General features: G+C 40.0%; 1 protein-coding gene across 1 annotated transcript in view; it reads left to right on the plus strand.

Moving 5' to 3' along the window:
* Positions 1 to 28: 28 nt before the first annotated feature.
* The window catches only part of Hapln1 (hyaluronan and proteoglycan link protein 1), a 62,542-nt gene continuing 46,485 nt past the window's right edge, over positions 29 to 16,085 (plus strand). The window contains exon 1 of the mRNA XM_010637148.2: positions 29 to 108. The gene's annotated coding sequence lies outside the window, so the exon portion shown is untranslated. The remainder of the gene's footprint in view (positions 109 to 16,085) is intronic.

Here is a 16,085-nt window from a genome sequence, read left to right on the forward strand (position 1 = left end):
CGCGCCCTGAGACAAATTTAAGGTGAGGAGAAGGCGCGCCAGCGGCACTTCACCCCTGCCGCCAACTTGGTGGGAACTGAGCTCTGAACTTCTGGACTCCGGGACAAGGTAAAGCCTCCATCATGCTTTTCCTTCCTCTCCTGGTCGTACCTCCGAGCCTTCGAGATTTCAGGCAGCAGGGCCTATGTATGTATGTATATTATATATACTATAATATAGTATATAGTATATAGTATATAATAATAGTATACATAATATATATATATAATATACATACAACAAATGCTCTGCTTTTCTTCCATTTACACTCGCCTTTAACCGGACTCCAACATGTTTGAAGGTTCACATTGTCAAAGGAAATTCTTGTGCAGCAAAAAGGCTCCATCTACAAGCGGGAAAAGAATTCACTCTAGTTTTTCTCGCTTTTGCTAGTGATGTTGTTAATCTGGTAGGGTTAGGGCTCCCGAGGGGTGACTTTTCCGTCTGTATTTCCACAGGCATTTTTATAGCAGCTGAGAAAGAAGGCTAGGCGTGTGCATAGAAGGAAGCACTGACAAATGGAGACGTCCCTCCCAGGTTTCCCACTTATGTCTTTGGGGATAGAAAGCTTCTTGTGGGAAAGAAAGCTACTTTCGTTGTAGATGATACCTGTTAGATTCAGAACCTTTCTTTTGATCTGGGCTGCTCCACTTAATTATACAATTAAGATCAGTTATGATGCATTCTGTACATAGAACGATGCATGGAAAAACCTTTAAATTCATAGATGTTAAGAAGACTTTTAAAAGTTATTCGAAGGAGTTATTTCAGTAGTGAGGCTACTTGGCACCAAAAGCAAACTTGAACTATTTGGGGATTGGATTAATTTCTTTTCTTCCATTGAATGTGGCTGGGGCTTTCAAAATAAGATGGCTTATTATTTTTAAAACGAGCTGCTGTATTTTCCTTTATCACTGGAAAAATACACAAAGTGCCTGGTACAGTTTGGGGTTTTAGGGCGAGAAGTGTTCCAGTGCAAAGTCATGAAACAAGGCAAGCATCTTGGAAGCCAGCCGCTCTTAAGAAATAAATCCTGTGAATTAATTTCTAAGTGAATGTAGTATTTATCCATTGCAAATGTAGCTTCTGGTAACCATTTCTATTTGATTATTTCTGTGTCCTAAATTTGAAGTAATTTGAAGTACATTTTAGTGACTTCAATGTTTTAATGGAATCATAAAGTAGGAATATGTAGCCCAAAATACATCATTGTCATTCTCGTTGGATAACTTCTAGTGTGACTTTTTAAGTGCTTACATCAGTTCACAACTTCAGTTCCATTTATATACGTGAAAGAAAGGAAATTTTTCTTCCATTCAGTAATATATGTCAAAAGCCTCCTGAGCATTTAGGCTTTAGTCTTCAGTCAGTGTTATATTGTAATCCTAAATTTTCAGGTGTTTCAGCCAAATGAATGAGTTTACGGCCATGTTTTTACCTTTTGATGATCTTTCCAGTAGATTGTAAATAGCTTACAGACAGTAAAACTAGATAAGACATAATTTTGCTTAGACTTAATTAAGTGAATACTAGAAAACCAACAACCTCAGGACTTCTCTGGTCCATGGAGGGATGTACCCAGAGGCTAGGATTCCAAACAGGAGTGCCCCACAGGCCTAACTCTCAAGGAGAATAAAAAAGGGGCACCGTTATGTTCTTATGAAGTGAGCCATTTATTTTCAAGAAGACTTCTCTCTCAGAGGGATGACTGACACTGTAATTTAGAAGTCCTGAGGAAACTTTCACAGAGAAGAATCCATTCATTATATTCCCAGCGGTTTCATTTCATTTTCCTTCCTTTGGGAGCAAGTAACACATCCAGGATAAATACATTTGGAGTGTGTAGAAAGATACTTTGTGAGTAGACCATCTACCAAACAGTCCTGCCTTTCAGCATCTTGGGTGTGGGATTGCGGTATTTTATGAGCAGCTGAAGAAGCCTTTTGAATCTTAAGGTAGGCTTGGAGCAAAGATGAACAAGACTTATATTCAGAAAAGGACTCTTTTCTTCAGAAAACACTAGTTTCCGTTTGCCTGTGCCCCGTACATATTTTATCTGCAGAGTACATTTTTAAGATGAATGGTATCCCACCAAATAAAATTACAAGGGAATGCAAGGCAAATTGGAAAATAACTTTGATATTACAACCTTCTGCTGCCTCTAATTAATTCTCCGACATCCTGCAATCATGATTGCTCACCACATGTCATTAGTCCACGTCATTAAACGTGCTCAGCCCGTCGTGTAAAGGTAAGGAAATGTTGGGGGACGTAGGGCGAGGTGGAAGCCTGAATGTACTCGGCACTTTAATCAAGAGTGTTTAAGGAGAATCAGAGGAAACAGCTGGTTAAACAAATATTAGGTTCAGAGAGGACGCGATGGTATAAATTAATAATGCGGTTCTTTATTTACCCTGAATGAGAAGTTTGGTGTGGGGGAATGTGTGAAGCATGATCTCCGTTCGCCCTCTAGTGGACGACTCCGGGAACGCTTTCTCACCAGCCTTAAATACGGAAATTTTCATTTCATTGAACCCTACATGCCAGACATTACGGCAGGTTATCAGAGCAGAAACTAAAGCAAGTGACTATTATACAGTTTAAAAATCAAAACATCTCTTCGCCTATTAAATTCCTAGTCGTTGCATTTAGAATCGCTTTACTCTTCACTGGGTAATTTACCATCAACGTTCTGCCTCCTTGAGAGCGGCGTCTGGGGCAACACATGGCTTCCAACATAAAATTTATTTTTACAGAGGCGTCATGCTCTAGCCGAAGAAAGGCAGGGCAGCTTGACTATCATGAGTTACTGTTTCTCAAAGGGGAATACGTTTCTGTAAAGTTTGTTGTCACTTAGTTTAATTAAGTAAATAACTGCTAGCTAAAAAGGTTAGTGCACCAGAAGTACAGCATTTCACTATGTATGCATTCTAGTTTTCATTAAATGCAAAAGGATGGTAGTTAAAAATTGCTTTTGGGAAGTGAGGTATGTTTGTATGCTATTACTCTTTGACAATAATTAGAGTGTAGGATAACTTATCTGTGCTTGTCCACACACCAATTTCAAAGTAGGAAACTTGCTTCGATTTGGTTGATAGAACAGAAAAAAAAATGCAGACAAGGACAATGACACAGAACACCGCTGTTTGAGAGAAGCCCTGGGATATCACAGAAGATTAATTCCTCAGACTGCTGCAGTTTTGAAAAACTTTTCTCTAGGAGATCTATGAATGATGGCTTCAGTTGGCTTCTGCAAGATATATGACTTGATAGCGCCTGTGCTCAGCACATCCGTTATTAATCAGGACAAGTGGTGGAATTCAGATTGGAAGGTAAAATGCCTCAGTAGGGGGAAAGGATGGATGGGTTATTTGTTGAGCTCCCGAGGAGGTGCGGTCCACAAATCCACTTAGGTCAGTTGTTGTCCCAGGGAAGACTCTGAGTTCAGGGATTTGCTGCTTTTGGTGTGGCAGGGAGATCTGTGCTGTGAGAGAAGAGCTCCTCTGTGCGTCCTTTGTCACGTATGCCACAAAACTCTAGCCCGCCTGGATCAGTGGAGGTGGCCGGAAACGACGCCATGACTCGTGTGAAATAAGGCACGTTTTCTCGGTCCTTACTCCCCCGCCCCCCGTCATTATCCAATCAAAGGAAGGGATTCTGTTCATCACTTCTTCTGGCCATTTCTGTGATTCAGAGTGAATCACGTAACCACAGAGACAGAGCCATGACAGATGAAGGCCTAAAGGTCCGAGATCTTGAAAATAGAAGTTCAATGATAGATTGTAAAACTGTGATACAAGAAGTTTTAATGATTTCAGATGACATAATGAAACTCAACAAGGGTCAACTCTTAACTGAGCGAACTCTCCCCTCTCTCAATGGGCCGATGAAACTGGGTTCTTGGTTATATATTTTTTAATTAATTTGATTGGTACATTTAAGATATACAAGATAATGGCTGGAAATTTGCACCTTTGCACAACCAATATTAGTTCTTATTTTTCCCCGGTCCCCCTGTCCTCCCTGCAACTCATCCCTCCCTCCCTATCTAAAAAGACTGGGAAATGGGCCGGATGGGGGAAGGAAAAGGAAACAAAGGGGGAAAAGGGGATGGAATTAATACGAGAAAATGAAAAATGATGGAAACAGTCTTTGGGCTCTTGGTTATATTATAATTCTATGTGATGATTTCATACATGGATGGAAACATGACAGAGATTGCTAGAAGTAAGATTCTCAGCTGTTTTTTGAAGAAAGGCAGGATTTTGTAGCTAACAGGCATGCTAATTTAGATGGAGATATCCATTAATGGAAGAAAAAATGAAAAACTAAACAATAAAATAACTTACAACAGGGGCTGACTGATCCTCTAACTTGTCAGGAGGAGAGAAATTTCCCCTCTGTCAAACCTAAACATCCAAACAGGGCACAGTTTACTCGGTTGGTGACTACATTGCCGCCACTTGAACTTAGGTCCAATAGAACTTAGTAATAATGTTCGCACAGCCTCACAGGAAAGGTCTCTGCGCAGTCTCCGTCCACACTAGATGACAGTGGTTCTCTCCCTTTGACTGTTGCTTTGAGTTTTGGGGAGTCCTCATTCCAGCCTTCGTTTCTTCATTCAGTGAAAACTTGCACAGTACTGGCGACTGCCAGGCACTGTGTTAGCTCTACGTGCTGGGCCTTCCACGCCCTTCACACTAAGGAAACCCATTCTACAATAATCAGGAAGGCAAAATCACTGATAATAAACCTAACACATTGCAAGATCATGAAGTACATTTTGAAGAACAGAATAACCAAAATGTTCTAGCCTCAGCTTTAGGAGTAAGAGAAGTTTGAGTATTCATCTTTAGAAATCATTTTTCCTTTATTTGCCACCTCCAAGCTGCATGGATGAGGCTTTTGTGTCTTCCTACAGGTGGTGCCTAGGAAGGCAGGTTTGATACTGACAAGATCTAGGGCATCTAAAATCCCAATCATGTCCGCTAATGTGGATTCAAACAACAAAACCATGTTTGTACACAATTCTTGTCCACCAAGGTTGCAACAACGAAAATTCGTATGAGCAAACACAATTTAGTGCTTACTGTGTGCACCAGGCGGGCACCGTCCTAGCCTTGCAGAGTAACTAACTGGCTCAAGGGGTTCACAGTCTAGTGGAGGAGCCAGATGGGCACCCACCAGTAAAATTCACCAAGAAGGTGAAATGTGCCTTCCTAATCTCCTGGGTCTCCTTCCTGAGCACCTACCCACATTCCCAGCCCCTGGAACTCAGAAACTGAGACTTCCCCCTCACCCCTGCACCCCCGCACCCCTGTGGGAATCTGCTACTTCTCTGGTTTATTGATTTCTTACCCACACTGAAGTGTGAATGAGTCTTACTCATGCGTGTACATTTCAAGCCTTTTATCTCGTAAAGTAAATGTTTTGTTTGCTGTAAAAAGAATTCAGAACATCTGGAGGCCTTCCCATCCTGACACCAAAGGGTGTCACTGAGACTAATTCAGTCCACTCTGTTATCCCTGCTCCTTCTGTGATGACAGAAGGATCCCTAAAGGCCCATTTCCAGGACCTCAAAGACCCCAGGTCCTTTAAGTACAGGCTCCTGTTAGCTAAGCCTGATCCTCCTGACCTTCCGCCTCCAGCAGGGACTCAACCAGCCCTGCTTTCCGCTGTGGGCACAGAGTTTCCCCCGTGAGCATTCCTGTTCTTCTCCCACAGCCTGCGCCCAGAGCCCGTCAGCCTGCAGAGCTTGGGCTGTGGTCCCTGGACCTAGAAAACCCACCACGGCTGCTGATGCAATTAGGGCCAAGGACTTCAAAGTCATAGGACAGGGATCAGCTTAGGAGAAACACAGGAAGGTGTTAGTCATCGTGTTAAAAATGTCAGAGCCAACATGGTGAAAAAAAAAATGGGGACACAGGCACTTGAGTACGAGATTGGTTTTAGGGAAATGTTTATATTGACGCTGATGAAGATTTTAGAAAGGTAACTGTAGAAAAAATATTGAAAATCTGTAGGTGTGTACAAGTAACATTGCTCACCATGTGTTTCAGTCCCTTCTCATTTCATGTGCCATGAACACATGCATCTTGAGAGGCTTGTTTCACTGGGCACTTCTTAGTCTTAAATTATGTCCCATTGCATTACAGTATTTCCCCACAGCGTGCTGGTCCTGCAAGATACCATTTTGCTCTTCTAGCCTAAGGATGTGCTCACCTCTTTCCTAATGCTGGTTCCAATGGCCCCGTCTCAGAGCCCGACTCTATGACCTGGTTCTTCTTCCTTGTCACTTTGGTCCTCATCCATCAAAATGGTCTAAGTGCTTCTCAGATTTCGATACTGATTACAGGGTTACATTTCAAATGTAAGGAAAATTAATTGATACATCTTACAAACCTTTAAATGTGAGAAGAGGAAGCCTGGAGCCAGAAAACCAGTTTCAAGGCCTTTGTAAGAGTGTAACCACAATTTAATGGGGAAGGAGGGTGCATTGGCTGGCGGTGGGAGAAATCTTAGAATAAATGTTCCAGGAGTGGATGAGTTCATGAAAGTAGGTGCAGTTGACTAGATCTGAAATACAGGAGTACTGCGGGCTTCAGGGAGGGGATGATGAGTCTAACTGAGGACGTTCTCATGGGCCAGCCAATAACCCATGTGCTTGGGCTGCATGTATGTCAAGCACAGTGAGTCAGACTTGGAAATAAATATTTGAAACCTCTGGCATTAAAATGATAGTTGAAAATGATCTGGAAGAAGGGAAGAGCTCATATCAGGAAATAACAAAGGGAGAAGCAGTAGAACAAAACCTGAAAGCAAGGAAAAAATGGCAAGAGTGGGTTGGGCCATCATGTATGCAACGTTTAACCTTTGTTTTGCCAACTACAGATGCCCTCCAAGGTGACTAATAGCAGTGTTTTGTTAAACTTTGTATTGCAGAGTTCTACTTAGTCCTCTACCTATGGAGATGCCAGGCATGTTTGTTAAATTAAACGAAATTAAAATGGCATTTCTGAGCCTTGACGTTCTAACAACAGATTTTCATAATGATAACCCTGAGTAAGACCTGAAATGTCTGAATTGTAGTTATTTATTCAATTTTCCCCGATACTGAGCTAGCGTTAAATATATGTTCTTGCTTTTTGTTTAAAAAATCAGAGATCGATGTGTGTGGTGCAGATGGAAACCCACGGGAGAGTTTGATTAACCATAGCCCTTGTTGTTTAGCTTAACATGTAAATGAGTTGCCCACAGAGCACAGCCTGGCTCAAGTCACTTGTAATTCTTTGCTTGGACCCTTGATCTCCTAGACTTCTACATCTTAGGTCAGATTTGTAAGCCACAGTCTTAAACTTCTCTGGTCTGCATAGGAACTAACTGTTGTTTTTTGTAGTCCTCTCACTCCTGATAGAATTGCCGGGTAGAATACAATGAACGTGCGAATACTTTTTTAAAATTTCATTTTCATTAGTGCATGTTTGCAGGACATAATGATTACATCCCTTGTGGGCGTTTGGCACATGGACATAGCACATCTTAATTCTTTTTCATTCCCTTCTCCTCTCTCTCCATCTCTTGATCGCCTTCCCTTTTGCAGAAAATCCATCTCTCTCTTTACTATTATCTATCTTTTATTTTGCTCCTTATCTATATTTTGGGTTGTCTCATATGAGAGAAGCCATGTGTTATTTTTCAGTATAAATGTGTACCCAAACTGCATAGGATACACTTACACTAAACAAAAATAACTTACTTTTATTTTTTAAATGTTTTCATTAATTTTTCTGGTACAGTTTAGGTATACAACAGAGTTACGTTCATCATGGGCGTCTTGTGTCTTTACGCGATGCATCTTTTTCTTATTTTTCCCGTTCCCCTGCCTCCCTTTCACCTCCTCCCCCTTCCCTATTTACAAAGACTTTCTAAGTCCACATTTAACTGTCTGTTTCATAGTTTGTCTTGACAGCTGTACTTCCTACTGAAGTTACTAAAACTAGAATATGCCCAACAATTTCTCCATGGGTCTTCTGAGCGCTTTCTTTCCAAAGGCCAATGAATGAAGTTTGTTTGTCTGTATGCTTGTTTGTTTGTTTGTGTATGGTGGTGCTGGGAATTACCTTCAGAGCCCTGGCACTCTAAGCAAGCTACATAACCAGCTCTAGTAAGTTTATTTTTATTAGTGAGATAGAGGTACTAAAAAGTGATCTAGATAAAATCATGCAATTAAAATATACTAATCAGGATACAAATTTATAGAACGTGTATAACCATGGCATTATATTCCCTGTACATTAATACCTATTGTATAAATCCTATAAACATACTAGTGGTCATTCTTTCCATTTTTGATATAAGCAAAAAATAAATTTTAAATAAAAGTATACATTAAGTAAAGTGTATCAGTTCATCATGCACAATTATAAACTCACATGTACTCTAATTGCAGAGTACTATACCAGAAAGTGATCTTTCTCACTTATTAATTATACGTGCATTGTTATTTTGCTGCCACCTTGTGACACTTTGAGGTATTAACTAATATAGCAATCCATTAACATCTAGATTTGACACACTAAAATTACTCATCCTGAGATTAATACATTTAATTTACCCCAAAATGTCATCTACCTCAATACCAAGAATACTGCTAAATATATAATGCAATTATTTTTCTGAGTTAATTTAGCTACAGATTAGTCGTGTTTGAGATAATCACTAAATTACAAACTATTCAGTCCTACCGGAATTTATGTTTAATGGATGAATTTGGCTGTATCTGTAGATATGCTCAGTTTACTTGACTGTTCTGCCTGAATTTACCATAAATTTCATGAGTTTAACACTTGCAAAGTTGAACTCATTTTCTTCTGACCATGCCTGAGTCATGTTTCTCTCTAAACCAACACCAAGGGGAGTGGACGCTGGACTCCTCACCTACTAGTTCCTGGAAGTTACTGGAATCTCCATCTCTGGTTCCCTACATCCTTCCTACATATTCTCACTCTATTTCAGAGTCACTTGTTTCTCCGCTGTTCTTCTATCTCAACAACATTTTCAATATCTCTCCTTATCTTGCTGTCTGTAAACAGATCCACCTGGCAAATTCCCTTTTCATGGTGAATCTAGCTTTCTGATTACTCCCATCTACTATGGACTTCAAGGAAAAGTTCCTAGCACCCGGTAGCGTGCGAGAACTTCCCGCGTCTCTGAAGCCTGACGGTAACCGTACAAACTCATGGGAGCGGTAGGACCTTTAATGCGGTGTGTACGCCAGGTTCACCATGTTCCTCTCTTCTTTGCACCCCCTCAGTGGAAGATGTCCAACCCCATCATCCATACTGAAAAAGAAGCCCCTGTAAGAAAGGCTCACTGTCTGACACCAGAACTAGCCCTTGGACTGCACCCCACATATCTTCTTCCTTCTTTGCTAATGTTTTACAATTATATCTTTGCCTTTCATGAGCCGAAGACAGACAGACATTGGCCTCTGGACTATGGACGCCATTTCATCCGGTCTTTGGAGAGAAGTTTTATTAAAGTTTTTCCTTTGTATCTCTAACCTCTCCCACTTTGGTCATGTTTTCTTATTGGCATTTAATTACAGTTTAATCTTCTTTGTCTTACACATATAAAATATTCCACAATTCTATATACATTCTATCAATCTTTCTCCCTTTCATCGGAGCCAAACTCATATATTGGTGCATTTTCTGTCTCTCTAACAAGATACCTGAGCTTGAATACCTTCTAGAAATAGGGTCCATCCAGCTCACTGTTCTGGAGTATCAGTAGCTCCTCCTGGCTTCTGTTCACCTGTGATGAGGATCTCATGGTAAGCATAATGACAGCAAAGGGAACGGGTACAGAAGAGCCCTTATGATGAGAAAAGGACCCAAGGGGACCAGGGCCAGCCTTGCTCTCGGGAGGACTAACTCCACAAGCCCAGCCTTACCCTCTCCCTTACTCTCTCCAAGTGCTGGCCCGTGACCTAGTCATTTCCCAATGAGCCTGTCACTTACACGGGTTTCATCCACCTCCCAGTGTCACCATACCAGTGACAACTCCTCCAGCATATCAACACTTAAGGGACACTTGGATCCTACTCAAGCCCTGGAACCACTCTTCACGAATCACCTGTGATCGGCCCCTTCCCCTCCACCCCCACGGCTCTCCGCCTCACCAAATACATTTGCACTCTCAAGCACTCTGGTGAAATGCTCCTGTAATTGTTTCAGGGCTTTGCTCGGTGACTTCCAGTGTCAGTGACCGCATCCCCTCCACCTCGGCTTTGTGATACCTCACTCCCTTAGATTTCCAGATTTCTTCAGTGACTGTCCAATCGCCTTCGTAGGCTTCCAAAGAGAAGCCACTAGCACCCTGGCTGTGTGCACTCGGTGGTTTCCACACATGCTCAGCCCTCACCTACACATCTCCCTGTGTATAACACCATGCTCGCCCATGAACCCAGGACACCCCGATCCTACACTACGGACCTTTGCCCTGGGTGTTGCCGCCACATCTACAAGGAGGACTCAGCACCTAGAACCCCACAAGTCCCACGTGAACACTTTCCTGTCTCTTTTCAAAATCCTGAATTTTATCACCTTTAACAGCTCTCGTCTAAACTCAGTTTCCTATCAATGTCTGTCTCCATTAGCATGGATCCGTGCCCATCACCATCCTCTTTGGGTTCAGTTACCCACTGGGCTCTCCCTCTAGTTCTACTTCTCTGGAATGCATTTCTTCCTACTAACGCTAGAAGAGCCTTTCTAGAAGGTGAAAATGAAAGCTTTCCCCATGTAGGGCTCTTCAGCACCATCCCATTGCTGTAAAATGTGTGTCCAAATTATTTAGCACAGCTTGCAAAAGTCCGCAGTAATGGGGTTCTAGGTCACCTTTCCACCTAGGTCACCTAAAATCACTACCCTACCACCGACAGAGTCCAATGACCAAAACAGCAAAGAAAACCATGAGGTGACCTAGATGTTAGTTATTAGACAGTGACCTCAAGTGATTACAATGCTTCAGAAATTAGATAATTAAGATACAGAATTTCAACAAAAAACTGAAAACACCACAAAGGATTCTACCAGAAATTTTAGACCAAAAAAAAAAAAAATACAACTATAAAGTTAAGAACTGAACACATGAACTTACCAAGGTTTAGACATGCAGCGATGAAAAGTAATCTGGGAAATAGATCTGAACGAAACAACTGGATTGAAACCTGAGAAATGTCGAACGATACTAAAGTAGTGACCAGGGACATGTGAGAGGCAGACACTGGCAAGCACTTTGGCTCCGCAGAAAAGGAAACAGCAAAGTGGGCAGAAGCAATCTTTTAGAAACAGCTGTCTACAACTGCCCAACAAGTCAGAATTCAGGAAGCACTACAAAATCCGAGCAGGACCCCCCCACACACACACACACACACTCAGCCACAGCATAGAAAAGCTGCTCACAAAAACAGAGAACATGAAAATATTCCAAAAACAAAAGACCCTAGGCAGACCAACCAGCAAATAACAAAATGAGCTAACTATAAAATTTGCTTTTCTTTCCAGTTTTGGAAATGTCAGATTCTTGGGTTGGCTTGATTACATTCTGGGCAGCTCTCTCTTAAGGAAGCAAAGGTTTTCCAGCCTAGAGGCAAGGCCTTGTCCCTTGTTCCTGAGAAACCCAGTTTAGACCGGTGTTAGTGGCCACTCTGCCCCAGCAGTCTCTTCATAGATGCTCTGTGGCCATCTTGTCACCCAGAGTCATGAAAGTGGCTCGAGATGCTTACATGCGGATTTGTCACTGCCTAATGTCATTTTGAATTACAAAGGAGGAAATAAATACAGTCATTGAGAAGTCTGTGACTGGCACAGAGTATTTGATGGTATTACACATATTTATTTAAATCCCTGAAAATTAGGTCTTCATAGCCCAAGAAAATAGAAAATTTTCACAAAAATCAGAATAATTAAACTCCCAGAATACTTGCCATCTCTCCCAAGTACTCATGCAGTTCAGTTCTACTCCTCTAACTCTGTTTTCATGCACTTTTTCCCAATGGGAAGCCTGTGTCTGCTCATCTGTCCCATCGGAAGCAGGGTCTGTGGCCGGATCACTAATGTCACACCTCTGGGTCCCTTGCCTTCTACTGCTTGGTAGAATTAGTTACATCTTTCCCTAATACCTCACAGTACATCACTCCCGGGACTTCTCACCCCTTCCCATGTATTGTGCTACAGGCAGTTGTTGAAATGTCTTTGTCCACTAATTCCTAGTGTCCTTAATCCCCTTTGTGTCCTTCAGACTTCTGAGCAGGAAGGCTAGAGCTAGAATCACAGACCTCAGAGGACCTAACCCATCCTGACCCCACTCACGCCAGGAGTCTCTGCATAAAATAATGGGAAGATTTTATTTTATTTTTTTTTATTTTTTTGGTACCGGGGATCAAACTCGGGTCCTTGTGCTTGCGAGGCAGGCAGCAGCAGCACTGAGCCAAATCCCTGGCCCTGGGCAGATGTTTTTGATCTGCTTCAACATCTGCAGTGCCAGAAAGCACTAGGAGCTTCACGGGGAAATTCTTCTCACTTTCGGGGAACTTTTCCGGAAATCGTCTCTGTCCTTGTGCGGATCACCTTTCCTCCCATCTGTTTCTTCAGGTTGTGCCTTTTCTATTTATCTGTTAATAAATTAGACTAAGTGCTGGTCCTCATGTAGGTAAAACTTGAATTTCTGGAATAAGCACCATTTCAAACCATTTTGTATATTATTAAATTAGATTTATTAAAATTTAAAAATTGCTTTCACCTAAAATGATGCAGGGTAATTGATCTGTACTTTATTTTTCTTGCAATGCTTTTGTCTGGTTTTGGAATCACAGTAATGTTAGCTTTACAGGAAAAAAAACTGACAAGTATTCCCCCCTCCTTTTCGCTTTCCTCTGTTTGTGCAGAGCTAATGTTATTTCTTTCTTTCTTTCTTTCTTTCTTTCTTTTTTTTTTTTTTTTTTTTTGAGACAGGGTCTCACTGTGTAGTTGGGACTGACCTGCAACTCACTATGTAGCTCAGGCTGGTCTCGCACTCACAGCCATCCGAGTTCTGGGATTACAGGCATGCGCCACCATATTTCTTCTTTAAATGTTGGGTGTTGCTTGATGTTGAAGCTGTCTGGGTATGGAATTTTCTTTTTTATCTATTTGCTTGTAAGAATGTTTTTAACAATAAATTTAATATGGTTTCATAATATTCCTTTCTTATCTTGCTTATAACACCAGTGGAGCTATTACATTTTTAGTCATATTAATATAGAGTATCTTTTGTATTTCACTGGATTGGCCCAGATAGAGATTTATAAATTTTCTTAATCTATCTTTTTTCTCATTGATTTCTATTCTGATAATATTTGTTTTGCCTGCTTACATTGGATTTTTTTGTGTGTGCTTTTTAAGGTAGAATTTTAAATACTTCACTTAAAACTTTTCTTCTCTTTTAATATAAATATTTAAAGCTATACTTTTTCATTAGATATTGTTTCACTGAATCCTAGAATTGTAATATGCTGTTTTTTTCATCTTCATGTAGCTCAAATTAATTTAATGACCTTTGATTTCTTCTTCATCATTAGAGTTACTTAAAAATTTGTAGCTTGGCCTCCAAATACAAAAAGCTATTCCTCATACCATTTTGTAATTTATTTTTAATTAAATTGTATAGTCAGAAAATACAATTTGCATAACTTGAATCCTTTTACGTTTACTGAAAATCATTTTATGACCTATAAAGTACTTTATCTTAGCAAATGGTTAGAGTGCATTTGAGAAGGATGTGTATTCTGCACTTGCTAAGGAGAATCTTCTCTAAATGTCACTTGGCTGCCATTGGTCTATACAGTAGTCACATCTGCATACTGGTATTTGAATTATTCTACCAATTATTGAGAATAGAATGTTCTCATTTCTCCTTACTGTTCTATCAGTTTTGCTTCGCATGTTGTGAATTTCTATTATTAGGAACACACATTTTTAATAGGATGTAAGATCGTCACAATTATTCAGCTCTTTTTCCCTGGTGATATTTTTTGTTCTGAAATCTACTTTGGTTTTAATACTATCCCTTTAGCTTCTGTTGGATTAATGTTAACACGCTGTACATTTTTCCATTCTTTTGCCTGTCATATCGTCACACCTTTTTTGTTTAAATTGAGTGTCTTTTAAGGAACACACAATCGTGTCTTTCTTTTCAACCCAGTCTAACAAATTTTGCCTAAATCGAACAATTTATATTTCATACAATTATAATTTGTAATAATTTGCATGTTTTTAAAAGTCTATTCTATTGCCTCTATTAGCTTATTAGATATGATTCTTTGTTCTAGAGTACTACTGACTGCTTTGGGCTTTATGATATTTATCTTACCAGGTGATATTTCCCTGCTAGTAAAGTATAAGATTGCTACAACAGAATAATTTCCTGATCTCTAACCTTGGCCTTTCTATAAACATTGTTGTGTATTTTAATTTTACATTTGTTATAAGCCTCATCATAAATTGATATCATTTTTGCCTTAAATTGTCAATTACATTTTTTAAAACATTTACACAAGATGAAAAACATTTTTACCTATGTATCAACATATCGAACATTCTACATTACTTACGTAAATCCAGATTACCTTCTGATATCATTTATCTTCTGTACAACTGACTTTTAAAAGTATTTTAATGTGTACTATTTATTAATGATTTTTATCTTTTGTCTGTCTGGCAATATCTTAAGTTTGTCTGCGTTTTGACAGACATTTTTGCAGGATACAGAATTCTACACAGAGAGATATTTGCTTCCAGGATTTAAAGATTAGACCTCACTCTTCTTGCTTGTTTTGTCAAAAAAAAATCTGCCTTCATCTTTACCTTTGTTCCTTTATAAATATGTGGCTCCTGTGTTCTTTCTTTCAGATACTCTCCTGGATTCTGGTTGTAAGCAATTGACTGTTATGTGCCTCACTTTAACTTTCTTCATGTGTCTAGTGCTTTGGATGTGCTGAACTTCTTGGCTCTACGGGTTTTAGTCTTTGCCAAGTTTGAAATGTTTCATTTATTATTTTTTTCAAAAATTCTGTCTCCTCCCTTTCCTTTGGTGATTCAAATAACATTTATTTGGTCCCTTAACGGTGTCTGACAGTTGTGGGATATTCTTTGCCTTTTTATTTTTCAGTCCTTTCTCTCTCTCTCTCTGTTTTGTTTAGGATATTTTCAGTTATACCTCCCTCAACTCACTAATTTTTATTTGAAGTTAACCTTCCATTAATTTCACCAAATAAAAATTTTCATCTCAGATATTGTAATTTTGGTGTCTAAATTCTTGTGTGCATCTTTGCTAAAGTGTTTTCCGTTCTTCTGTTTGATGGTCAGTCACTCTTCCAGGTCCTCGGACTGTGTAATCTAGAAGTGGCAGCATTTTCATGTTCTTGTCTATCTTTTTGTTAATCTCTGTCAATTCTGGATCAATCCCTTGGTTAACTTTTTTCTTTTGTGTGTGTTTTCCTGCTTCTTTGCATGCCTATGAGCTTTAGAATCCTTGCCATAAATTTCGAATTTTACTCTATTTAGTGTGGAGTATTTTTATTTCTGCAGGTATTACTGCACATTGGTTACATATATGTATAGTTAAGGTACTTGCAAACAATTTGAGCCTTGTGGATCGTTCTTTTTAAGCTATGTCAGGTGAGACCAAAACTGTCCTCCCACCCTAGTAATGAGAAAAAATCCTTAAAACACTAAATCAGTGACATTATGAGGCTGCCTCCCCAGCCTGTCAGAAGTAGATACTACTGCTGGTGGTGGTGAAAGCTAGCCCTTCATAATGACGTTTTTCTTGGACTTAGATTCCTCAGGTCTGTGTACTGACTCACCGCCCCCTCCAGCCGAGTAGCCCAGAGCAACCTTTGTAAAATACTTGTAGTAGCCACTTTATTATTGTTTGAGACAAAATACCCAACTCTGGACACTTGCAGCTTAGCGGGGAGAGGTTTATTTTGATTCATGGGTTCA

This window comes from Fukomys damarensis, unplaced genomic scaffold (assembly GCF_012274545.1).
Source record: "Fukomys damarensis isolate Sample0158 unplaced genomic scaffold, DMR_v1.0_HiC HiC_scaffold_3, whole genome shotgun sequence".
Taxonomy (NCBI): domain Eukaryota; kingdom Metazoa; phylum Chordata; class Mammalia; order Rodentia; family Bathyergidae; genus Fukomys; species Fukomys damarensis.